This window comes from Podarcis gaigeae (genome assembly GCF_964106915.1).
Source record: "Podarcis gaigeae genome assembly, chromosome: 7".
Taxonomy (NCBI): Eukaryota; Metazoa; Chordata; class Lepidosauria; order Squamata; family Lacertidae; genus Podarcis; species Podarcis gaigeae.
In genome coordinates this window covers 4,208,902-4,234,457 of record NC_139683.1, presented here as the reverse complement: position 1 = coordinate 4,234,457, position 25,556 = coordinate 4,208,902, and positions in this window count along the sequence as shown.

Genomic DNA, 25,556 nt, shown 5'->3' with positions numbered 1-25,556 from the left:
TTCCTGGCAATTGACTGCCTCTTTTATATTCAGGAGTGTGAGTCCGAGTCTCTGTTTTAAAAGTGTGTACCTCTGGGAATCGGCAGTACTAAGAAACTCTTAGCCAAGTGCACAAATTAAGTGTAATTACAAATGGAGGCCAAATTTACACTGGGACTTCCTTTGAGTAAACACAGATTTAAGCCTGTGCAATATGCTTCCTCACATTGGTGATAATGATAAATTGAATTTGTCACTTGAAGGGGTCCAGCCTGCTTTACGTCACCTTGATCCTCACCCTTCTTGGCCAGCATTTGAAATTCTAACAGTAGGGCTGGAACTGCTAGTTGATGCTGCTGCCCATCTCCAATCAAAGGTCTCGTGGGAATTGCGGGGTTAGAACTAGATGCCCCTTTGGGTCCTTTCCAGCTCGATGATTCTATGAATCTTTGTAGTGATGTATGGAAGTGAGAGCTGGACCATAAAGAAGGCTGATTGCTGAAGAATGGATGCTTTTGAATTCTGGTGCTGGAGGAGACTCTTGAGAGTCCCATGGACTGCAAGAAGATCAAACCTATCCGTTCTGAAGAAAATCAGCCCTGAGTGCTCCCTGGAAGGACAGATCCTGAAGCTGAGGCTCCAAGACTTTGGCCACCTCATTGGAATATAAGACTCCCTGGAAAAGACCCTGGTGTTGGGAAAGATGGAGGGCACAAGGAGAAGGGGACGACAGAGGACCAGATGGTGGGACAGTGTTCTCAAAGCTACAAACATGAGTTTGACCAAACTGCGGGAGGCAGTGGAAGACAGGAGTGCCTGGCGTGCTCTGGTCCATGGGGTCACGAAGAGTCGGACACGACTAAACAACAAATGAATCTTTGACTGGACTGCTTTGAAAGAATTATACAATCCTCACATGAGCAGGGGAAATCCCAGCGTCATTCATGTGAAATGGCAACACAGTTAAAGAGACTTTAGAAGCGGCATCTCTCAGGATGAAAGCAATGCAGATGAAGGAGTTGAACAGTGACAAAAGGGAGAGAGGAACTGACTGCTTGAAAATCCCCTATAGAACCACCACAAACGATGACTCCCTTTCCTGCTCTTTGATTTGCTCCTTCTCCTCTCCTTTCATCGAACACTTTATGTCTTGCCATGAAAAATTCTCAGTGTTTTTATGAAGTGCTTTGATCTCAGATATGACACAATTTTCTCATCTCTGTGATAATGACAATATCTTTTTTCTTCTCTCTCTCTCTCTCTCTCTCTCTCTCTCTCTCTCTCTCTTTCTTTCCCTCCAGTCATTTTCTACTCAACCTTGATATAAATATTGCTGCTGCTGTTGCTGCTGTTCTTAACATTAGAAATGAGATTCAAAATGAGCTGGAATGAACAAAATTAGAATCTGGTGGTGTGACGGTCGCGTGATATATACTTTCTTGATTGGTTTGGGGTTGTGTGTTGTTGTGTTTTTTTCCCCATTTTTGCAATATTTCACAGCTTAACATTCAGAGTCTCAAATGCAACTCCAATCCACATTAATGGCCACATCGGAAAAGCTAGTGTGGATTTGCATGCAATATTTTGCATGAATTTGGAAGGTGCTGCAGTATAACACAGAGACACAAAGAACTTAGGCTCCATATCTCTGTTACAGTGGCTTCCACAAAACTGTTTTCATATGAATGAATCCCAGGTCAAATCAGTACAGCAATGAACCCAAGCCCTTAATCATAAAAGGTGGACATAGTACCATCAGGGACAGCAAGGTGCCTGTATTGCACTCAGGGCTTAGTGGGAAAACATCAGGACCTGATACCTTTCTAGAAATGCTCAGATCCAACCAAAAGCAGTTGCTCCAACACAGATTTCCCTTTGGGCAAAGAACCACTCCACCCCACAGGGTTGACTTTGTCCACTCACTTGAGGCTCAGGGACAGGGCTATATTTTCTGGGAAATGATGAGAGTTCTGCAATTCACCCTCACCTAGCAGCTGTAGTGAAGAGTGCATCAGGAATTCCTAATCCCACTGCCTCCTTTGGGATAATGCCATTCCACATACAGTGGTACCTCGGGTTGCATATGCTTCAGGTTACATACGCTTCAGGTTACAGACTCCGCTAACCCAGAAATAGTACATCGGGTTAAGAACTTTGCTTCAGGATGAGAACACAAATCATGCTCTGGCGGTTTGGCGGCAGCGGGAGGCCCCATTAGCTAAAGTGGTGCTTCAGGTTAAGAACAGTTTCAGGTTAAGAACGGACTTCCAGAACAAATTAAGTACTTAATCCGAGGTACCACTGTATAGTCATCCTATGGATTCAGGAACCCCAATGATGCAAATTGTTTCCAAGCACAATTCAAAGTGCTGGTTAGGTTCTATAAAGCCCTACATGGCTTAGGTCCAAGCTATCTGAAAGAATGTATTCTCTCATACAAACCTGCCTGGGTTTTGAGATCTCTCAGTCCTGTTGTTGGGTGTTGTGTATGTGGCACAGAAGTTCAGCCAAGTGGTTAAGCTTACCACTGGAAACAACTGTGGTACCTGAAGAAGTGTGCATGCACACGAAAGCTCATACCAAGAACTGACTTAGTTGGTCTTTAAGGTGCTACTGGAAGGAATTTTTTTTGTTTTGACTATGGCAGACCAACACGGCTACCTATCTGTTCGCTGCACAGCGATCCCTCTTGCTGTTCTGGCTTCTGGGATTCAGAATATTTTTTTTCTTGTTTTCCTCCTCCAAAAACTAGGTGTGTCTTGTGGTCTGGTGCATCTTATAGAGTGAAAAATACGGTATATTTAATCTATCTGTATCTATCTATCTATCTATCTATCTATCTATCTATCTATCTATCTATCTATCATCTATGTTTCTACCTATAGTTTTACTTCTGAGCGTTTAATTGTTATTTTCCCCATGTTCTTATTTTAGCTGTAAGTTGCCTTGAGCCCCAATCATGCAATAAATAAATAAATAAATAAATAAATAAATAAATAAATAAATAAATAAATAAATGGGGCATAAATAAATATATAATAATAAAAATATAATAAACACCGTGGCCCAGCAACATGTGGAGAATGACAGATTTCCCAGCCCTGGATGCTTCTGATCATGCCACAAAGATGAATGGGAATGGTGGCTTCTGATGGCAGTTCAAAGAATGGAAAATATTTTTCTCCAACACACCAGCAGCCATGGGCAGTTTGCAGGCTTCCGATAGGCATTTGGTTCAACACTATGAGAACAGGATGCTGGACCAGATGAGTCATTGGCTGAATCCAGCATGCCTCTTCTTGTGTCATGTTCTTATAGCCTAGAATAAAAAAAAAGTAGCTAAAAAATTAAGGAAAGAAGGAAGCATGAGAATGGCTGTTGAGGTGAACCAAGGGGAGTTGGCCCATCCTTAGTTAGGACCATTGCTGTGTTATGGACCTGAGGTTGGTGCGCTACCTATTTTATGTGAAAAGGGGGAGCCTGGGTGTTCTTGCGGTTGTCACAGCATCCCCTCCTATTGAGTTGTCTGCGTGATTAAAGCATTGAGCTTTAATCAAGTTCCGTGGAATTAATTTCTACAAGCCGTTGCTTTGCTCCAGGGGAGAGAGGTGAACAATAGGAGCAGAGACCAGCGAGAAAGTCCCAGGTTGCTGGCGTGGAGAGCACAGAGGCAGGCGTAATTAATTGTAGCTGTTTAATTCCTGCCTCCTCCTGCTTCTCTCTGTGTCAAAGCCCAGGCGCTTCCGCTGGCGTGTTAATTAGTTCTGCGTTAGCAGGTAGGAAGAGGGATTATCAGAGATGTGGAACCTTGAAGTTAAGGAATGGGACCATTGGAGACAGCCCCCAATTAGCGGCCATATTTGCATGGCTGGAATTCGCTCTGTGCCGATGATGGGTTCTAAATAATTGCTGCCTACATCAGGCCCTATTCGGTCCTTGCCATTTTCAATTATCACCCACCGGTGGTGACCTGATCCATTCCAAGACAATAAGGAAGCTGTACCACTGATAACTGATTCCATGTTCTGCAGGTTCCCTGAAGCTGTACTTGATGGGTGGATGAAAGGAGGGAGGGGAACTGATTTTGCACTCTGGTTTAATGTCTTAGTTTAATGCCCGTTTCCTTGGGTCTTGGAGTCTCTGCTGGGGTAAATACCTTAGTTTGTGGGGAGATTTATACCAGTTCAGTTTGCCTTTGAAGGCAAGCCTAATCAACTCTTTCTGAAACTACAGTGGTACCTCAGGTTACGTACTTAATCCATTCCGGAGGTCCGTTCTTACACTGAAGCGTTCTTAAATGGAGGTGCACACTTTCCCTAATGAGGCCTTCAACCGCCGGTGTTTGGCTTCCGTTCGGCTCCTGGGGCAAATTGTGCTAACTGGAAAGACTCTCCTCCCTGAAAGAGAGGGGAGTGGTTGTGGGCGGGAGCCCGAGCACCGCCCTAGCAGGGGGCGTTTGCCCCCTGCCTCCAGCTCACCTGGCTGGCGCTCACTCCCCTGCCGGTGGCTATCCAAACAGGTGCCACGGAGGGGGCGTGCTCAGCAGCCTTTTGCTGCAGCGCCAGCCTCTCCCTGGCCTCATTCCTCGTCGTCGTTGTCCTGTTGTGAGTCACCCACCCTCCACTCCCTTCGAGTTAGGGCTTAGGTCATTGGCCTTGCTATGGACCTTAGGTTGGTTGCCCTGGTTGGCTGGGGGGCCTGGTAGGAGTTTTTCCATTTGGCATTCCGGAGTTCCGTTCTTACACTGAAGCGTTCTTAAACGGAGGCGCACATTTTCCCTAATGAGGCCTTCAGCCGCCGGTGTTTGGCTTCCGTTCGGCTTCTGGCGCAAATTGCGCTAACTGGAACACCTACTTCTGGTTTTGCGGAGGTCGTTGTCTGCAGGCTTCATTACTAGGATTATTCTTAGACTGAGTTACCGCTGTATATGCAAACTGAAATGTAGCCATCCTTAGAAAATTGCACTTTTCTGAATTTTGCAATGCAGTTCTTTTTAAAAAAAATGCAAATACTAGAGGCATAAAAATGCGCATTTTACTGAAAATAACACGCAGAAATGCATTATATTGGAGGACATTGCTTTGCCAAAAAAGTATATAATGGTGAAATTGCACAGAAAAAATGTTTATATTTGGAGACATTTGCACTAAGATGTTGATGAATGTTCTCAATAACTAGAAAAAAAATTGCAAGTTTTCTTTTACAGTGGTACCTCGGGTTACAGACGCTTCAGGTTACACGCTCTGCTAACCCAGAAATAGTACCTCAGGTTAAGAACTTTGCTTCAGGATGAGAACAGAAATCGTGCTCTGGCGGTGCGGCGGCAGCAGCAGGCCCCATTAGCTAAAGTGGTGCTTCAGGTTAAGAACAGTTTCAGGTTAAGAACAGACCTCTATAACAAATTAAATTCTTAATCCGAGGTATCACTGCACTAGGCTTATGATAACAAGGTACTGGAAGAGCTTAGAAGGAGCTTCTCTGATGAAAAGAGCTCTTGTGTTTGAATACTGCTTATGGGTTTCCCACAGGCAACTGGTTGTTTATTTGTGAGAACGAGATACTGGACTCAGTGGGTCATTGGTCTGTTCCAGCAGGCGTTTATTTTGTTCTTATGAAACAATGCTAAACATGCCCTGAGTGGTGACATCATGATGCAAATGTAAATGATAGCTTAATCACATAATACACATTATACAGTGTCATTCATGGTATATGGTCCTGGTTACAGATCCATGTACTGCATGAAAGACTCATGCTATGCAGAGATTCATAGGTTTAGGGCTTAACATGCAAACGTGTTGGCTGAAAGGAAATAAAAATTAATGAGGCTTATCCCGTTCCTACCATTCTGCATGTAACACACCCACACATCCTTTGAACAATAGAAGCCATCACATCATAACTGGCTGATGCATCTAAAGACAGGAAATTGTTGTTTTTATTAATTTCATGTATCAGTTGCTTCCTATGAAGCATCTCAAAGTGATTTCCATAAGAATGATGTATGACTTAATTGCAAAATGACAGTCACAGGTATAGGGTGGGTCCTAAAAACACACATCTCAGGTGTCAAAGGGCAGGTTAAAGAGGCGTTGTGATGGCCTGGGATTCGGACTCGGATGCTGAACCTGAGGAATCCCAGCCTGCACAGGATTCCCCGCCTCCAGAACCAGCTGAGCCGGGGCTGGGGCATGAGCCTGAAGGGTCCTCACCTGTGCTGGATCCTCAGGTGCAGGCACCAGCTGAGTCTGCTCTGGCTCCTGAGGGGATGGAGGACCCATTGTCTGCAGGTGCTCTACTCTCAGCCCCGTCAGGGGAGGCTGAGGTTGCCTCTGGGTCCGGTAACCCTCCAGCCTCTGCAGAGTGGCTGGGGAAGCCCAGCCAGATGGGCAGGGTAGAAATAATTTATTAATATTATTACCAGGTTCAATTGCTTGCATCTCCAGGTGGGACTAGGAATGTCCCTTACCTGAAATCCTGGAGACCCACTGCCAAGTCTCCATGGATGATAGTGAGATAGTTGGACCAATGATCTGACTTGGTTTGAAGCCAGAAAACCACATTACTTGTGAAGAAGAGTTTGGATTTGATATCCCGCTTTATCACTACCCGAAGGAGTCTCAAAGCGGCTAACATTCTCCTTCCCCTTCCTCCCCCACAACAAACATTCTGTGAGGTGAGTGGGGCTGAGAGACTTCAGAGAAGTGTGACTGGCCCACGGTCACGCAGCAGCTGCATGTGGAGGAGCGGAGACACAAACCCGGTTCCCCAGATTACGAGTCTATCGCTCTGTGCTCCCTACAGCTCCTCCCAAGTGATCAAAATCCCATTTCATAAAATGCATTAAAGAAACAATTGCTATGTACCATTTGAAGTCTTCATGCTGTGATGGAATGGATGTGAAGCGGTTAAGTTTGTCTGCCTAATTCAGACACAAGACATTTGCCATCTTTGTTTCCCCTTCCACCAATCTCCCACGTTGAAGGCTGTGTCTCTGGGTGCCATTTTTATCTTGTCATATCATTTCAACTCACTTCTGCCGTTAAGCGTTTTGGAAGAAATTATGAAGACGGCCACACTTGGGAACCACCGGAGATGAATAAGCTCAGCCTTCAAAGTGAAGGACACATGATATAAATAAGAAGGCGATGTCACACAACCGGTGGGATGGGAAGTGTAAATCAGAAAGGTGATTGAATGGAGGGTGGGGCAGAGAAAGCAAGTGCTGCGTGGAGACTTCACAAGTGGAGAGAAACGTTGGTAGGGATTCAAAGGGAGATTTGAAGGCTGTATCACAAATAGAAATTCCAGATAATAATAAGAATAATAATTTATTATTTATCCCCGCCCATCTGGCTGGGTTTCCCCAGCCACTCTGGGTGGCTTCCAACCGAATATTAAAAACAATACAGCACCAGACATTAAAAACTTCCCTAAACAGGGCTGCCTTCAGATGTCTTCTAAAAGTCAGATAGTTGACATCTGGTGGGAGGGTGTTCCACAGGGCAGGTGTCACCACTGAGAAGGCCCTCTGCCTGGTTCCTTGCAACCTCACTTCTCACAGGGAGGGAACCACCAGAAGGCCCTTGGCGCTGGACCTCAGTGTCCAGGCTGAACGATGGGGGTGGAGACGCTCCTTCAGGTCTACTGGGCTGAGGCCGTTTAGGGCTTTAAAGGTCAGCACCAACACTTTCAATTGTGCTTGGAAACGTACTGGGAGCCAATGCAGATCTATCAGGACCGGTGTTATATGTGTGGTTGTGGTTGGGTTTTTTTTTGGGGGGGGGACTAGGGCTATGCACATCCCTACCCCCTCCCTGACCCAACCAATCGAACGCAGGACCACCTGCCCTAGTTCCGCACACTAATCAATTCAAATGGTTTAAAGGGAAACTAGGATTTTGTGGAGCAACAGTTTCCCATCCTCCAAGCCATCGATGTCACTCCCATTACTGGGTTGACTTTCCCCCTGCAAAGCGATTTGGCCTCATTTGCTCATAGGTTACGTGGAACCTCCATTCCATTTAATCTTTAAACCTTTCCCTTTGAATTAGCAGTTGTCATGCTTGACTTGTAGTTGCCATCCATTGCCAGTTGTCTTTGCCAACTCTCAGAGAGTTGCTCCATTTATATGAGATGCAAACGAAAGGTCACGGCTGGCTAATATTTCCTCCTAATGAAGACCACGGTACCTGAATCATCCAGGTTGTCCTTACCTCAGCACCTTCACCATTGCACGAATCCTCCCATAATTCACAAGAAATGTATGCTGGTTTTCAGCATGGCATCCCCCAGAGAGCTCTGAAGATAATTGCTCCCAGCAATATTAAAAGGAGTGGGGGAAGGAATCTATCAGAGCGGTCATGAACTGGAACAAGGCGGCAAGCTGTGGAGTTCATTTATTCTGGTGCAGTCTCAGAGCAGAGCAGAGGAAAGTTGCTGCAAAAATGTGGACTTTCTTGTTTTCAAATGGTTAGCAGAGGATTTGATCCTCCTGGTGTCTACTTCTCCAGGACTTTTTCTGCAGGGGAAATGGCAGGGGAAATCTCCCAAACCAGCAGGGTTACACCCTCTGCTCAACAGCTGCTGCTGAATAAAGGATTTGACCATACTCAGTTCCACCGCTCAGCTTTGTTCCCCTGCTGGGAACAGGTATGCATGACCAAAGCACAGTGTGGGGCTGCTTTAAAACCCTTTTGCAATTCAAGTCATCATTTTAAACTCCACAATGCATGCAACCCTTCCTTCTTTCACATCATCCACAAATTGGGTGGTTCAGAGTGTGGTTTCAGTATAGCAATGATTGCAATCCAGCACCAAATTACATGGGCAAAGATTATTGTCCTTTGTGGCCAATGGGATAAGGGATGTGCAAAACTGACTAAATCATGGATGTCAAATCTTATGTACAGGAGATTGTGGGATGCCCACTAAGATTGACGTCAGAAAGCTTGGCTAGATTGATGAGAGACTGGATTACCCTTAATTGCTGTTCAACTATATTCCCTTCGGGAGCATTTCTGAAAACCATAGAGAAAGCAAGAGAGGTGTAAGTGCCAACCGAATCTGTTATCGTGTCATTCTAACTCTATTGCCTCCTCTTTTTCCACAACAATCCAATCCCGAATCCAAGTAAGGCATGCTGCTTCATAGTAAATTTTAAAATCTGGAAGAGAAAAGTCTCCTCTCTCTTTTAAATCTCTAAGTATTTTATGCTTTATTCTTGGCCTTTTCCCATTTCAGATAAATTTTGAAATAACTTGCTACCATTTTTTGAAGCAAGCATTTTTACTTATTATCGGTATTGTCTGAAAAAGGGTCTAGTACTTCTGAGCAACTCATTGCTGTGCAGCCAGTGATGCCACTGGAGGATTCCTTAATTTTGTCTAGGTTTGCTGGTATAAAGCCATAAGGACCAAGGCTGATTTCTCTGGCCAGGCTGCCAGTCTGCAGTGGTGCCTCGCAAGATGAAATTAATTCGTTCCACCAGTTTTTTCTTCTTGCGAGTTTTTCGTCTTGCGAAGCACGGTTTCCCATAGGAATGCATTGAAAATCAATCAATGCGTTCCTATGGAGACCGTCTGGGGACAGAGGGGAAGCGCCGCGCGCCTTCCCCTCTGTCCCCGGACCTGTTTAAAGCAAGGGAAGGGGCAGCGGGGAGAATCGCTTCTCCCCATTGCTGCCCCTTGGTTCAAAAGGGGTCCGGGGACAGAGGGGAAGGCGCTCTGCGCTTCCCCGCTATCCCTGGAGCTTGTGGGGCAAGCTTCGTTTTGCGAAGCAAGCCCATAGGGAAATGTGTCTTGCGAAGCGGCTAAGAAAATGAAAAACTCCTTCGTCTAGCGAGTTTTTCGTCTTGCGGGGTACCACTGTATTTCAGATGACAGGGCACATATAGATTCCAAGGTGAGCTCATTGAAAGGAACAGCAAAGCAGCTCTCCTTAATTGGCCGGTCTGTTCTCCACCATTCATTAAGCACACACATGCACACTCTCTCTCACACACACAAATATACATTGATTGTGCTAATCCTGGATTTAGATTCAGCCCAGCTGACTATTGGACATGCAAGTTGCCCCACCCACAAAGCAGAAGTTCTTACATCACTTTTCTCCAAAGAAGTGGAGAGAGGATGTGGCGTTTGCCCGTTCATTTGAAAATGTCTGTACAGGGGGAGAGAAAGAGTTAATAGCCAATAGAAAAGCCAGAGGCGGAGACTACCTGTTTACAAAAGGGCTTAGCCCGAGGTTAGTTAGTTGGTTGGTTGGTTCGTAAAAGGCAGTTGGCAGACAGTTAGTGCAGTTGGTTATTTTGTGAGGAGAGGTAGAAGAGTTGGAGACAGGATAAAAATAAGACTAAGAAGGTAAAGAGTAACAATGTTTTGAATGCAGTTAAAGTTTATTTGTGTCTGCAATAAACTACACTCTTCTTTGTTAACTTAAGAACCTGACTGAGACTAAGTGATTTACTGGGGAGGACCTGGTTGGTGGCAGCAGATTAGTGGTGTACGGGTCAATAGTCTGTGAGATGACCGGGGGCTCCGTACGAATGCCACAGGGGGCTCCAACATCAGCCATGAACTGAATGCAAAGCTTGATGTCTTAATGGCTCTCCAGCACAAGAAGTGTGAGTGTTTAGAAATCGCAGAATGGTAGAGATGGAAAGGACCCCAAGCATCATCTTGTCCAACACTTTACAATGCAGGAATCACAGCTAAAGAAGCCCTTACAGGTGGCCATCCAACCTCTGTTTGAAAATCTCCAGTGAAGGAGAGTCCATGACATTCCGAAGGAGCCTGGATGTCGTGGACTGGTTGGAGGAATGGTGAGAGAAACCAGCTGGGGAACACCCAAGGCAAGAAGGCTCAGTGCCCAGGGGTTCGTGGTGGGTCAACAATGAGTGGTCAGAGGGAGAAGAGGGAGAAGACTGGGAAGAGGAGGTGTTGGAAACTGGAGAGATGATGGGGCTTAGTGAGGTGGGAGAGTCTGTGGCAGAGAGCAGTTGAGAATCAGAGGGGGAAGCTGAAGAAGAAGAGGCACATGAAGGAGTCCAAGAGGCAGAGAAGAGTCTGGCTGGTGAAGAGGCACAGGTCTCTCCCTCTCCTGCTGCAACAAGCTTTCTTCCTCACTTGTCTCCCAGAATCAGGAGAGGTATGAAGAGGGTGGAGAAGTTAGCTTCCCATAGGCACAGTCTCTGATTTCTTTGGAGGAAACTTTGAAGAGGAGGGGACTTAAGCAGCTGTGGGGTGATGGAAGCCTTCAATCTCAGCAACTGCTTTGTGGGGACAAGACCTACGAGGGATGAGTTGATATGCTAATTAGGCATGACACTCCTGTGCAGATCTTGTCTTTCTTCCAACTTGCATGGTATGATTTGTTCCTGGCTCACCCCCGTCACCGTTCCACTGTCCAATGGCTCTTACCACCAGAAAGTTCTTCCTAATGCTTAGTCAGAATCTTCTTTCTTATCATTTGAATCCATGTCCCACATTCTCTCTGGCCCCCTCCCCTGGTCATTCTCCATCAGCCAATGAGAGAGAAAATTACACTGCAGTTGTTGTTGTTGTTTAGTCGTTTAGTCGTGTCCGACTCTTCGTGACCCCCTGGACCAGAGCACAACAGGCACTCCTGTCTTCCACTGCCTCCCGCAGTTTGGTCAAACTCATGCTGGTAGCTTCGAGAACACTGTCCAACCATCTTGTCCTCTGTCATCCCCTTCTCCTTGTGCCCTCCAGCTTTCCCAACATCAGGGTCTTTTCCAGGGTGTCTTCTCTTCTCATGAGGTGGCCAAAGTACTGGAGCCTCAGCTTCAGGATCTGTCTTCCAGGGAGCACTCAGGGCTGATTTCCTTCAGAATGGATAGGTTTGATCTTCTTGCAGTCCATGGGACTCTCAAGAGTCCTCCAGCACCATAATTCAAAAGCATCCATTCTTCGGCAATCAGCCTTCTTTATGGTGCAGCTCTCACTTCCATACATCACTACTGGGAAAACCATAGCTTTAACTGTATGGCAAGGTGATGTGTCTGCTTTTTAAGATGCTGCAGTAATGTCAGTTAAATCCTCATGGCTGATGTGTCTGCGTTAGGTTGTGCTTATTTTGCATTTGAGGTGGTGGACTCCCCTCCTTTGGAGGTTGGATGGCCATTGTCAGGGATTCTCCAGCTGTTATTCTTGCACTGCAGGGGGTTAGACTAGATGACCCTTGATGTTCCTTACAATTCTATAAAATTATCAGTGCTGTACTAGCTTCTGCAGCAACTGCAGCTCTGTCACATAGACTAGTTCTAACCAACTTGCTGTCATGGACTTGCACAGAATGATCCCAATTTCAGGAGCATCTCCTCTCCAGCACTGGTGTAGTTCTCTCAACACAGCTTTGCCGTTCCCATTATCAGAGATCCACAAGACAAGGGTTGTTTTGGATGATAAATGGGAAGCTTAAGGGAAATTATAACTGGGCTTCTAATTTCCACCCAGAGTCACAAAATCAATAGCAACTCCTTGCTTCATTAAATAATTACATCTGGTGATTTTCCACTGAGCATCACCTGCAGGTGGACAGAAACTCGCCTTGGCTTACTCGATTCCTTGCCGCAAAGCATTTTGCCATGAAACTCATCTGACACCCCACCCCCAACCCCTGCCCAGGAGTGGAAAAGAGAGCTTGCAAATTTGCAGGTGGTTTGGAAAAGGTGTTTTTTCTTAATCCTGCTTTGGTTTAGCCACACACCAGAGCAAGTCTGCCTCCTAGCGTTATTAAGAAAAATGGAGACTGCTGACCTTTACAGACTCATGCTATTTATTATTAATTTGGTTCCTTGCCTGAATTGTGACAAATGTTTGTATCATTCTGTCCTCGCGGCGTGGTTAGTTTAAATTGAGAATGGCTTTTCACGCATGTGTGCACATTGCTTGATAAGGATGATACTTAATCATTACATTGTATAAGTAGAAGGATGATTCCATTCCCTCTCTCCTGTTCCATGGGGTCTGCTCTGCCCTGCATTCAACACTGCCAGTTTTCTGCTTTAAGTTGGAGAATCTTCAAAACTGATTTCAGATTGGGCAAAGGTGTAGTCCGCCACAGCTGTTTGACTCCTCCCCCTTAAAAAAACAAAAACCAGCTTCACACCAGTATGATTGCTTGCTGTAAACTGATTAAATCCTAGGCTGGATCCTAGACACATAAAAAAGTGTAACAGGAAAACGTGTTCTGAAGATCATAGTGGAAAATCACATTGCCGAAGGATCAAACACTACAGCGCCACCTGGTTTCACATGTTTATAACGCAGTTAAAGGTAAAGGGACACCTGACCATTAGGTCCAGTTGTGGCCAACTCTGGGGTTGCGGCGCTCATCTCACTTTACTGGCCGAGGGAGCTGGCGTACAGCTTCTGGGTCATGTGACCAGCATGACTAAGCTGCTTCTGGCGAACCAAAGCAGCGCACAGAAATGCTGTTTTCCTTCCCACCAGAGCAGTACCTATTTATCTACTTGCACTTTGTCATGCTTTCGAACTGCTAGGTTGGCAGGAGCAGGGACTGAGCAACGGGAGCTCACCCCGTCATGGGGATTCAAACTACCAACCTTCTGATTGGCAAGTCCTAGGCTCTGTGGTTTAACCCACAGCTCCACCCGCGTCCCTGGTTTCACATGTTTGTAACGCAGTTAGAATGATATAATTGCCTGAATGTAGATGAGTTCCTAATCCCCAAAAGGAATCTGGATGCTCATAGAACAAGTTTTTTTCTGCACTGTGATTTAATTGATGCTCTTAAGCACCACTAAACACTGATAACAGTGCCAGATTTACGTATAAGCTAAACAAGCTATAGCTTAGGGCCCCACTATCTTGGCCCCCCCAAAAAAATTACGGAAAAAACCTGGAGGTACATTTCCAAAATATAAGATTAAAAAACAAAATAAAACCTACATACAGCAGCAGTGTTTTATGTTGTGTAGGTTCCTATGATGTAAGTCATGGGCCCCGCCTGCTAACCTGCTCCCTAAAATATCACTGGTTTGCTCATTTCTATATATAGAGTGGGATGCAGGTGGCACTGTGGGTTAAACCACTGTGCTGCTTGGGCTTGCTGATCAAAAGGTCGGCGGTTCGAATCCCCGCAACAGGGTGAGCTCCTGTTGCTCGGTCCCTGCTGTCCCCAAATGTGGAGGCAGAGCAGAGCCATCCTGCCTAGGAGTCTTCAATAGCTCCCTCCTCTGTGAAATTCTCCAGTCCTCCTTCAAAGCTGTCCAAGTTGGTGGCCACCATTGCCTCCTGTGGCAGGGAGTTCCACAGTTTAACTACGCCCTGCATGGTCTTTAATTTCCTCATAATCTTTTAATTTCCATTTCCCTTCTCGATCCCTCCGCACGTCTCTATATGTAGGCCACTTCCCCCTTTCCACCAAGCGGTTTGAGTAACAAAGCTTCATCGGTGCAAGAAGATTGAAGAAATTTAAAGTTTACTTACAGAAACATTGTAAAATTGTAAAATTAAGGAATGTTAGAAGGATGTTGGAAGGATTAAGAAAAAATAGATTGTTAATTGCTGAAAGGAGGGAAAGTAAAGTTATATTAGTTTAAGATAAATTATAGGACAAAAATTGGGAAAGATGGAAAGGATTTGCTGAAATAGCTAACCGAACTAGAATACAAAAAAGGGAGGTGTGAGGAAGTCAAGGAAACAAGCAAATGAAAGATAAGTTATGGGAAGGTTTGTTGTTGTTGTTTTTTGTTTCTAATTGTTTCTATTTTTTCTGTTTTTTCTTTATTTCTTTTTTTATTGTGATGTCTTGTTTTTGTGTAATTTGGTGTTTTCTCTTTTTTTCTTTCTGTAACCTTTAAAACTTTAATAAATATTTTTTTTTTAAAAAAAAAAGAGTAACAAAGCTTCAATTGGTGATAACAACCAGGGTGTTTTTTTTGTTCTATTAGATCTTTATACCTCTTCCACACCCTCATTAGTGATCTCCTGATTATATGATTATAAAATCCTTTGTGTACTTTCCCCTTCCCATACCATAAATATGCATGCCATCAAAATCTATTCTCATGACCTTCCAGATCTAATGCTTCTTCCCTTTCCAGTTTTATCCAGTCCCTAATCCACACCAAACATGCAGTCTCGTAGTACAATTTAAGATGTGGGAGAGCAAAACCGCCTCTTTCTTTTGTATCTGTAAGTGTCTTATGTTTAATTCTTGGCCTTTTGCCTGAGCAGACTAACATGGAAATATCCTTTTGCCATCTTTTGAGGCAATCATATTTCTCAATGCCATGTATCATTTTATAAACTTCTTTCGTGTCCTCTTATCTTTCTCGAAACTAAAATTGATGTAAATCTTACCTTTGCACAGTTGGCTGCATTTGCAGATTGCTTCAAGGAGCGTGAATTCAGGAGGAAAACGGAACACCCATCTCCCTGTTTCGGCCCTGAAAAGGCAAATAATTTGGAAATACGTTTGCCAGCAGCAGATGGAATAAGAGCTTCCAAAATACGAAAGAACTACTGTACACATCCCCACACATACAGGTATGGTGCTACCTTCAGAGAGTAAATGTTAAAAAATATTGGCAGTTGGACATTTCATAGCCTCCACCGGAGGAATAATTTAAACACAAAAAGGGCAAAAGAGAGAGGGAGGGAGGGAGAGAAAGAAAGAAATGGTTACTGGACTGGATGGAAAGTGCTAATATTATGAGCAGAGATTTATTACTTTGTGACGGCCCTTTTGACAACCTAGTATGTTCATTCAAGTGCTGCAGCCTCTAATTCACCCCCACGGCTCCCCACCTCTTCATTCCCCCCTCCTTCCCACCCGCCTCTCCCTTCCCCTCCCCAAGTCTGTCATGGGTATAATTAATGAACTTACTTTCCTGCCATCCTTTTTCATGCATGGCACTCCCGCAGACAGGAAAGTTAGAACCTGGAAACTGAAAAACTGTCTTCTGCGCAAGCCAAGATCTAAACAAGGCTTGGGAGGGGGTAGCAAAGAACGGAGGGAGGGAAAATCCATAGCTGGCTAAGCTCCAAAGACAGGACATAAAATTTAGGACAGTGTGTGAGTGTGTGTGCATGCACACATACACATAAACACACACCATCCAATCTGGTACCAAATGTTGCATCCCGGATTAGACCTAGGCAGACCCAAGACTGACCCGGCCCAGATCTGGGCTCCAAAGCAATTTGGGAGCTAGTCAATTGTCAGTACGGTGGTACCTCAGGTTACATACGCTTCAGGTTACAGACTCCACTAACCCAGAAATAGTACCTCGGGTTAAGAACTTTGCTTCAGGATGAGAACAGAAATCGTACTCCAGCAGCGCGATGGCAGCGGGAGGCCCCATTAGCTAAAGTGGTGCTTCAGGTTAAGAACAGTTTCAGGTTAAGAACGGACCTCTGGAATGAATTAAGTACTTAACCCAAGGTACCACCGTATATAACACCTGTGCTTAGAGAATGGTCTTCTTGCCGATTTGCTACTGGACCAAGTTCAAGGTGTTACTGGTATACCTGAAGGAGCCTCTGCCCAGTATACCTGAAGGAGCGTCTCCACCCCCATCGTTCTGCCTGGACAATGAGGTCCAGAGCAGAGGGCCTTCTTGTGGTTCCCTCCCTGAGAGAAGTGAGGTTGCAGGGAACCAGGCAGAGGGCCTTCTCAGTGGTGGCACCCACCCTGTGGAACGCCCTCCCATCAGATGTCAATAATAATTATAATAATGAATAATAATGTATTATTTATATCCCACCTATCTGGCTGAGTTTCCCCAGCCACTCTGGGCAGCTTCCAACAAAAGATTAAAAACACATCAAAACATGTCAAGGAAATAAACAAGTACAGTGGTACATCAGGTTACAGACACTTTAGATTACAGACGCCTCAGGTTACAGACTCCGCTAACCCAGAAATAGTACCTCGGGTTAAGAACTTTGCTTCAGGATGAGAACAGAAATTGTGCGGCGGCAGCGGGAGGCCCCATGAGCTAAATTGGTACCTCAGGTTAAGAACAGTTTCAGGTTAAGAACGGACCTCCGGAATGAATTAAGTTCTTAACCCGAGGTACCACTGTATCTGACTTATAGAAGACATATGAAGGCAGCCCTGTTTAGGCAGGTTTTTAATGTTTGATGTTTTAATGTGTTTTTAATATTCTGTTGGGAGTTACTAAAACTTGTAAAAACTTGGGACCCGTTTACCTACAGGTTCACTTTACCCACTCAACTGATTTGATCGGCAGAACTGGCACTGTTGCAGATGTCACTTAACACCCATTTTGTAAGATCTTGAACTTTTACTGTGGCAGCCTCTGAACTTCGGAACTCCCTGCCTATTGATTTTAGCCTGGTGCCTTCCTTGTACGCTTTTCAGCTCCTGCTAAAAATATTTTTGTTTAGACCTGCCTACGCAGGTATTTAGAACAGTAATGTGAGTTTTAATCTGTTTCGAGTCTACTGATTTTTTTAATGTTTAAAACCTATTGATCAGTTTTATCAATAATTTCATAGGTTTGTGTCTTGTTTGCAAACCACTTTGACGTTCCTTAAAATCAAGGCGTGCATAAATTTTATCAAATAAACAAAATAATTTCGGGGGGGATGGATGGATTGCAGTGGCAGCAGGAATATTTAAGTGAAACAATGCTATAAAGCACGTTTGAATATATGAGAGAAAGTGTTTGAGGGGAAATATTTCTCTCAACCCCCAGTTACTATAAGCAGAGTGAATAATTCACCATAGCTTTCCCCAGTACTGTGGCTGCAAATCAAGAAATGTGTCTAATTTTTTTCCTCCGATATGAATTTGACTGGGAACTTTCCGGAAGACGAACATGACAAGTATTTAGGATTTAGCTTTGGCACATTGTGGATAATTGCTAACGGGCTCTGCAAAGTCATTTCTGATTTGAAACGGTGGCCTGGATCTTCAGAGAGGCAGGGGAAATAACTGCACCGCGTAACGTCAGAGAGCTTTGTGGATCATTTGTTCATTCAAATACTTTGATGGATTGAGAGAGCTGGTTTTAGCAGGATAAATATTGGCTCCTACAAACAATGGAGTAGACGTGAAAGGGATGGAATCAAATGGGAGAGCCTTTCTTTTTTATTATGATTTTTATTTATTTTCCATTTAATATTATACATTCACATCATCTTTATCCGCTATACCAACTTGGCCCTTACAGCCTGTCAACTTCCTTTCCTCCCGCTGCCCGGCTCTTTCAAAATGAACCTTTATATCATTGCAATTTATATTTTCCAATTCTACTTACACTCATTGCAGAATATCTCAAAAGTTTAAATAAAGATAGAAGGATAGAAAGCTTCTCATTACAAGTCTTCAGACAACCCTGCTAGAGATGTTAATTGCTTACAATGATCTTTCAGATATTGTATGAATTTGCACCAGTCCTTTTGGAATACTTGATCATGCTTGTTTTGGATTTTTCCTGCCAGGTTCGCCAGTTCTTCAAAGTCCATTATCTTCATCTGCCATTCTTCTTATGTTGATACTTCTTGTTGTATCCATTTTTGGGCTAAAAGAATTCTCGCCACAGTTGTTGCATACATAAACAGTCTTATATAGCCACTTCTGCCCTGCAGAGGAGATGGAGCCCAGCCCCCACGCGATTGGGGGAATCCCCAGCCGCGTCACCCCCTGGCCAACCAATCGGCTGGCTCTGGGGGGCGTGGCCTGCCCCATTTAAGGCTGGGGCTCTCCCTCTTTCCCCGCCTATCAGCTGTTCCTGTTTCCCACCCTCCCGCCCTTTAAGATTTTCGTTCCTTGACCTCACTTCCATACATCACTACTGGGAAAACCAGAGCTTTAATTATATGGACCTTTGTCAGCAAGGTGATGTCTCTGCTTCTCCTTAATCATTTCTTTATCTCACACTTCTCAGCGCTTTCCCCTACAACTACTTCTTTTAAAGTAGAGTTGTAGAATCATAGATTGTCCCAAGGGTCTGTTAGAATCCCTGCTTCGTGATTGCAGTCACAGGATTGTTGTCTTTCACGTGACGGTATATTTTTTGACTCCACAGAGTGGGAAATGATGGAGACATGATGTTTGTGTTCCTGTGTTCCGTGAAGTGGGACTATTGTCCTTTGTTCTTTTTCTCTTTGCTGTCTGATGCTAGAGAGAGAGGGAGCCATGTTGCAGTGCTCCATGTGTGTTTATATGTAAATAAAGTAGATTAGCCAAAATGCTGAGTTGCTGAGGTCTGTCACACATGATGCACAAACTCTGCGGACCCCTAAGTGTGCCAGTGTCGGTTGACATCGGCCACTGTGATTGTTCAGGCAGAAGAAAGCTTTTGAAGCTCCTGAACAAATGACCAGGAGGGAGGGAACATGCCAGTGGGGTATGTGTCTCTACCAGGGTCCTACTCGAGTGTAGGCTGAACGCCTGACAGGGTCATCTAGTCCAACCCCCTGCAATGCAGGAATCTCAACTAAAGCATCCATGACAGATGGCCACCCAACCTCTGCTTAAAAGCCTCCAAGGAAGGAGATTCCACCACCTCTTGTGGGAGTCTGTTCCACTGTTGAACAGCTCTGACTGTCAGAAAGTTTTTGTGTATGTTTAGTCGGAATCTCCTTTCTTGTAACTTGAAGCCATGGGTTCGAGTCCTACCCTCCAGAGCAGGAGAAAACAAGCATGCTCCCTCTTCCGTGTGACAGCCCTTAAGATATTTGAAGATGGATAGATTTATTGAACTTGGGAGGCAGAGCACTTTAATCCAATTTAATTGTGCAAACCTAAATTTCTGGCAAATGCATGGACCCTCTTGAAAAATACTGACAATCTGGAGGTAATCCCCCATGGATAGCCATTAAGACCAGGCCTAAAGTACTTTCCCTAATACTTTTTCTCAGGACCCCAGGGTTTCAAGGCTGGGAAGGCAGTCCTAATGAAAAAGTCTCAAAAACATTTTATTTTTTTATTTTAGAACATAGATTTTCCATTTCGGGTAGTGGCGACTAGTGGTCAGTCTTTTCCAATCGTGTGAAAACTAAAAGTCATGAATATTCAGCTCTGCTCTCCTATGAACTTGGAAACAAAATATTTATCTGATTTGGAAGGATGGAGATAGTGGTGATTGTAGAAGTTCTATAATCTCCTTCTCTGTGCTTGAGAATTCAGCAGTTGGTTCAGCATTTGAGAAGTCTATGTCAGGTCAAACATTACCGCCATCACGTGGCAATTGCTGGAGGTGCATGGGTTGTAATGTTCAGATACAGCTTATAATGTCCCATCCCCATGACATACTTGAATGAATTCATCCATCCCTATATAGGGATGGAGTGGGGGAATTTGAATTTGTTTGCATTGAACGGCAAATTTGCTCTTCTGAAACAATGCATGAACTCGAACACAGCCATCGCTTAGAAGTTTGCAGTTATCTGAATTTTGCAATGGATTTCTCCAGTCAAGATACCATAGGTGTCCAAGAATGCACACAATGGGGTAAAGGAGGCATAGACCCCTAAGAAAATGCATTATATTAGGGAACTTTGCATTGCAGAAATTGCATATGTAAATGTGCAGAAGGTGTTCTCACTAATTTTTGTTGTTGTTAAAATTTTATTCATTCTCAGTAACCATCTTCCAATTAATGACAAACTAAATCAAATCAATTCAAATTACAATAATAGCAATACACCAATGATATATTCCAGTTATAAACAAAACCAAGCAAACTAATTTTTTTGGTGAATTTTCATATGGAAAATAAAATATTGATGTGTAAATATGCAAAACTGAATTTAAGACTGGGGGTGGGTGGGAACAGAGACTGTGTGAAAGCAGAATTAACATATTCATCCATACTTGTCCAGATGGCAAACTGAGTGTGCACAGTGCTTAGTGCAACAATTTGGAATAATGGAAGATTCTGAATGCTTCAGAATGAAAGCCAAGCCATGAGGAACTATGAAATCCAAGGATGTGTTTGGGTGAGGAGAATTTCAGAAGCATTCGAGTTATGGTTGGAGGATGGATGGCGGGTAACAGTTTGAGGCTGAATCCTGACAAGGCAGAACTACTGTTTTGGGGGGACAAGAGGCGGGTGGGTGTGGAGGACTCCCTAGTCCTGAATAGGCTAACTGTGTCCCTGAAGGACCAGGTGCACAGCCTGGGAGTCATTTTGGACTCACAGCTGTCCATGGAGGTGCAGGTCAATTCTCTGCCCAGGGCAGCTGTTTACCAGCTCCATCTGGTACGCAGGATGAGACCCTACCTGCCCGCAGACTGTTTCACCACAGTGGTGCATGCTCTAGTTATCTCCCACTTGGACTATTGCAATGGGCTCTGTGTGGGGCTACCTTTGAAGGTGACTCAGAAACTGCAATTAATCCAGAATGTGGCAGCTAGACTGGTGACTGGGAGTGGCCACCGAGACCACATAACACCAGTCTTAAAAGACCTACATTGGCTCCCAGTATGTTTCCAAGCACAATTCAAAGTGTTGGTGCTGACCTTTAAAGCTCTAAACAGCCTTGGTCCAGTATACCTGAAGGAACATCTCCACCCCCATCATTCTGCCCGGATGCTGAGGTCCAGCGCCGAGGGTCTTCTGGTGGTTCCCTCCCTGCGAGAAGCCAAGTTACAGGGAACCAGGCAGAGGGCCTTGTCGGCGGTGGCGCCCGCCCTATGGAACACCCTCCCACCAGATGTCAAAGAGAACAACAACTACCAGACTTTTAGAAGACCTCTGCAGGCAGCCCTGTTTAGGGAAGCTTTTAATGTTTGATGTATTACTGTATTTTAATATTTGGTTGGAAGCAGCCCAGAGGCGGGGTATAAATAAATTATTATTATTATTATTATTATTATTATTATTATTATTATTATTATCATTACCTGCATACCAGCCAAACAAATCTTTAGTAGCCACTAAGACGAACAAAGAGGACCCCTGTGTAATCAGTAAACCAGATAGCTGGTAGATTTCAGTTGCTGCAGCCCTTGTACAGAATTCATAACATGTATATATTTATGTTTCTGAAATGCAGCTGGCACCTTTAAACCGGCTCTGATTCAGGTCTTTTACAATCAGATGCTTGAGATCTATATCATAGTTTCAAATGATAGCAGAGAAATTTTGCTTAAATGTTACACCTTAACAGCGCTCTAGTTAAATCAGCAATATATATGTGATCAGCTGGATGCTATCGGGGCGACCTCTTCAACATCGCGCTCGAAACTGCCGTTACACGAAAATTACGCCGTCAGCCTGCTTTTGGATTCCCCTCGGAGCATTCCCATTTTGCTAAATATTAAAATGGAAGAGCACAAGGTGGCATTCGACTATAGGAAGCTGTTCCCCAGTTCCCATAAAGTCGGAGCGTGGTGGTACTGAAAAGCAAAAGCTAGTCAGCACCTGATGTACACATGCATTATCTGACTTGCTCGCTAACCGTTGGGCCATTTATAGCCTGTTAGCAAATGACCATTACTGCTCGAAATAGCCTTCTATGCCACAGGGAGATGGGGTTTCTGGCACTTGGAAGCCTATTATGCAGAGAGCATAATGGAATGTAAGTTCCAAAGTAGGCTCGCAAGCACCAGCCGGGGGCCTCTTGGCGAAGGGATAAGGCAAGCAGAACAGCTGGACTCGGCCTTGATTTTCTAAAACCTACCTAAGAGGGAGCATATGGGAGAACAGCTGCACTGGGGCATGAAGAAAGCACCTGAAATCTTGCAAGAGTCTTCCATCGTTCGGCAGCATGGTCAGATTGAATTGAACAGCGGCACAGGGCACAGGGCAAATTCACACTCTAAACTTACAGGACAGACAGGCTCATTACGGTTTCATTGCTAGTCCATCATAGCTTTGTGGCTTAGGGCCCTTGTATCTACGGAACTACCTGGGTGGCGCTGTGGGTTAAACCACAGAGTCTAGGACTTGCCGATCAGAAGGTCAGCGGTTCGAATCCCCACGACGGGGTGAGCTCCCGTTGCTCAGTCCCTGCTCTTGCCAACCTAGCAGTTCGAAAGCACGTCAAAGTGCAAGTAGATAAATACGTACCACTCTGGTGGGAAGGTAAACGCCGTTTCCGTGCGCTGCTCTGGTTCGCCAGAAGCGGCTTAGTCATGCTGGCCACATGACCCGGAAGCTGTACGTTGGCTCCCTCAGCCAGTAAAGCGAGATGAGCACCGCAACCCCAGAGTCGGTCACGATTGGACCTAATGGTCAGGGGTCCCTTTACCTTTTTATCTACGGGACTGCCTCTCCTGTGTTGCCCTGCAGAGGACCTTAAGGTCCATGAATAACTGTAGCACCCTGCTTGTGGTTAACGCTTAGCTGGAATGAAATATTCAACGCAGCAATAGAGAAATTAAAATAATAATTTATTTGTCAGACAAATAAATGAGAGGCACAGTGGTATGGTTACCAAGCTCTGGCCTGGCCTCCTGCCATTCTGGCCAGCACTTATATTTCCTTAATCCAGCCCCCTTGCTCCTCCTGTGGCTGCCTCTGTCCAATCAGCCTGGTTGAAATTCCTATTGGCTGTTTGCTAGAACCAATCACAAAAGATACACCCACTTCCTTCTGTCCTTTTATGGAACACAAAGAGCTATATATTCTTCCATCTATAAATGACAAATAAGTAGTAATATATCTTACATGTGTCTCAACAAGGAATCTTAATTACCAGCTCACCTCTTGCCCTCCTTGCCCTATTGCCTTCCAAAACAGATAGTTAATCTTGAATTTTTATCTTCAACAGATGTCAAGGATCTTGAGTTCACATCAACATTGAAAGATCTCCTTCATTTGAAGGTTTCTAAACAAAAAGCCTGACAACTATATATCAGGAGTGCTCTATGGCGTCTCCTGTCTGGCAGGGGGCTAGGCTGGTGGCTGACTTAATTTCAGGATAGTTAAAACTCTTACAACTATATGAAATAAGAATCTAGCATTTCTTAAATCCTTTGCATAATTACATTTAAGCCAATATATTTAATACATTATCATAGGTAGCCTTTTAAAAGGAATAAGGCCTTTGTAAAGTAAAAAAGGAACTCAGTAAAAAAAACAGCTTCAAAAGAAGCCTCTTCAGTTTACACCCCTCCTTTCACCCCTCCTTTCCAGCCAGCTGCTTTCCCATTAGCTCTTCCCAACATTTATTGCCCTTTAACTCTCTCAGTTTTAAAAAAAAGAAACAGCTTTAAAAGATTTCCTTAAAATGCTCTCTTTTTCTGCCAGCTAGATGCCTCTCCATTGCTCTTGGCCTTTTTAACCTTAGGAAGAAGATATGGCTCATTTTACTGGGAGGCACATGGTATCATTTTATTATTTACTCATTCCTAATTATGTTTATCTCTGCTTTTTTTATCTTCTGTAACATTTGGGATCAGTGTCCTCGCTCTCAGCCTGTAATTTCCTTTTTTACGACTTTGAGAATTGTTTTCTGCTATAAATCAGGGGGCCCCTTGTCTAGGAGGAAAAACATTGCCAAGGCCTTTTAGGCAGCTGGTCTTTTGCCTGGCATGAAACATTTGAAAATCTTTAACATACAGGCCCTGATTGAAATATATAAGCTTTGATAAAAAATGCAGGCTTATGATTAGATGCCTCATTCCCCCCTTTCAAGCTCAAGGACCTTCATCCCAAGTGTCCTTGATAGCTTGACCTTCATCATATTCCTGGGGTAAAGCTCTGTATAGGGCCATGATATGAGGTAAAGTTTCATTTGAAATCATCTTGCTAATTGTACTTCTAAAACATGAAATGATACATGGCATCATACATAAAACCATTACTACTACTGTCAAGAAAAACAAGCAAGACAATAGTATCCCTTTGAGTCCTGCGACATTAGGTAACCAATTGGTGAGCCATCCCATATCCCATCCTTCCCATGTTTGTACTGGGACATGTGCTATATTCTCCATCTTTGTGGCCAACACACGGATTGCCTCACCATTATCAGAAATGTTAAAGCAACAGGCATTCCCTGTCAAGTTCAAGACTCCACATAGGCCTCCCTGCCTGGCAAGTACATAATCCATTCCCATTTTCAGCTGCAAAATGGCGGCTCTACTTTCATCCAACTGTTGTGCAATAAGTCTCAAACTCTGGGCCGTTGCATTGGTTACAAGTTCCACTACTGCTTGCAATCGAATTATTCTGTTTAGATTATAAATAGGATCCCGTGCCCCTTGTATGAGCTCACCAGGATTCCAGGAGGCAGGATCATAATAGGCTATGATGCGCTCTGGTGGCCAATCATCAGTATCGCTCCAACTTTGGGTACTTCCTCCTGCTATATGAGAAATATCAGCGTTTCTTCGTGTACGCTTGGCCGAACTAGTGGGCATAATCCACATTGGTGGTAATACCCATCCCAAGAAACAAGTCCCACTCCATTTGGAAGGGAGTTTCTTGTATGCCCATTCTCCACATATCCACCACAACCATCGGGTCTGAGGTTTTTGGTACGTGGAGTGCAGAAGGCGAAATATCAAAAGGGGTAGAGAGTTCACAGTGCAGTATGTTAGATTGCCTTTTTCTGTCACAGTTATGTTCCATACCACTTTCCATGCATGAATAAAAGGAGGTG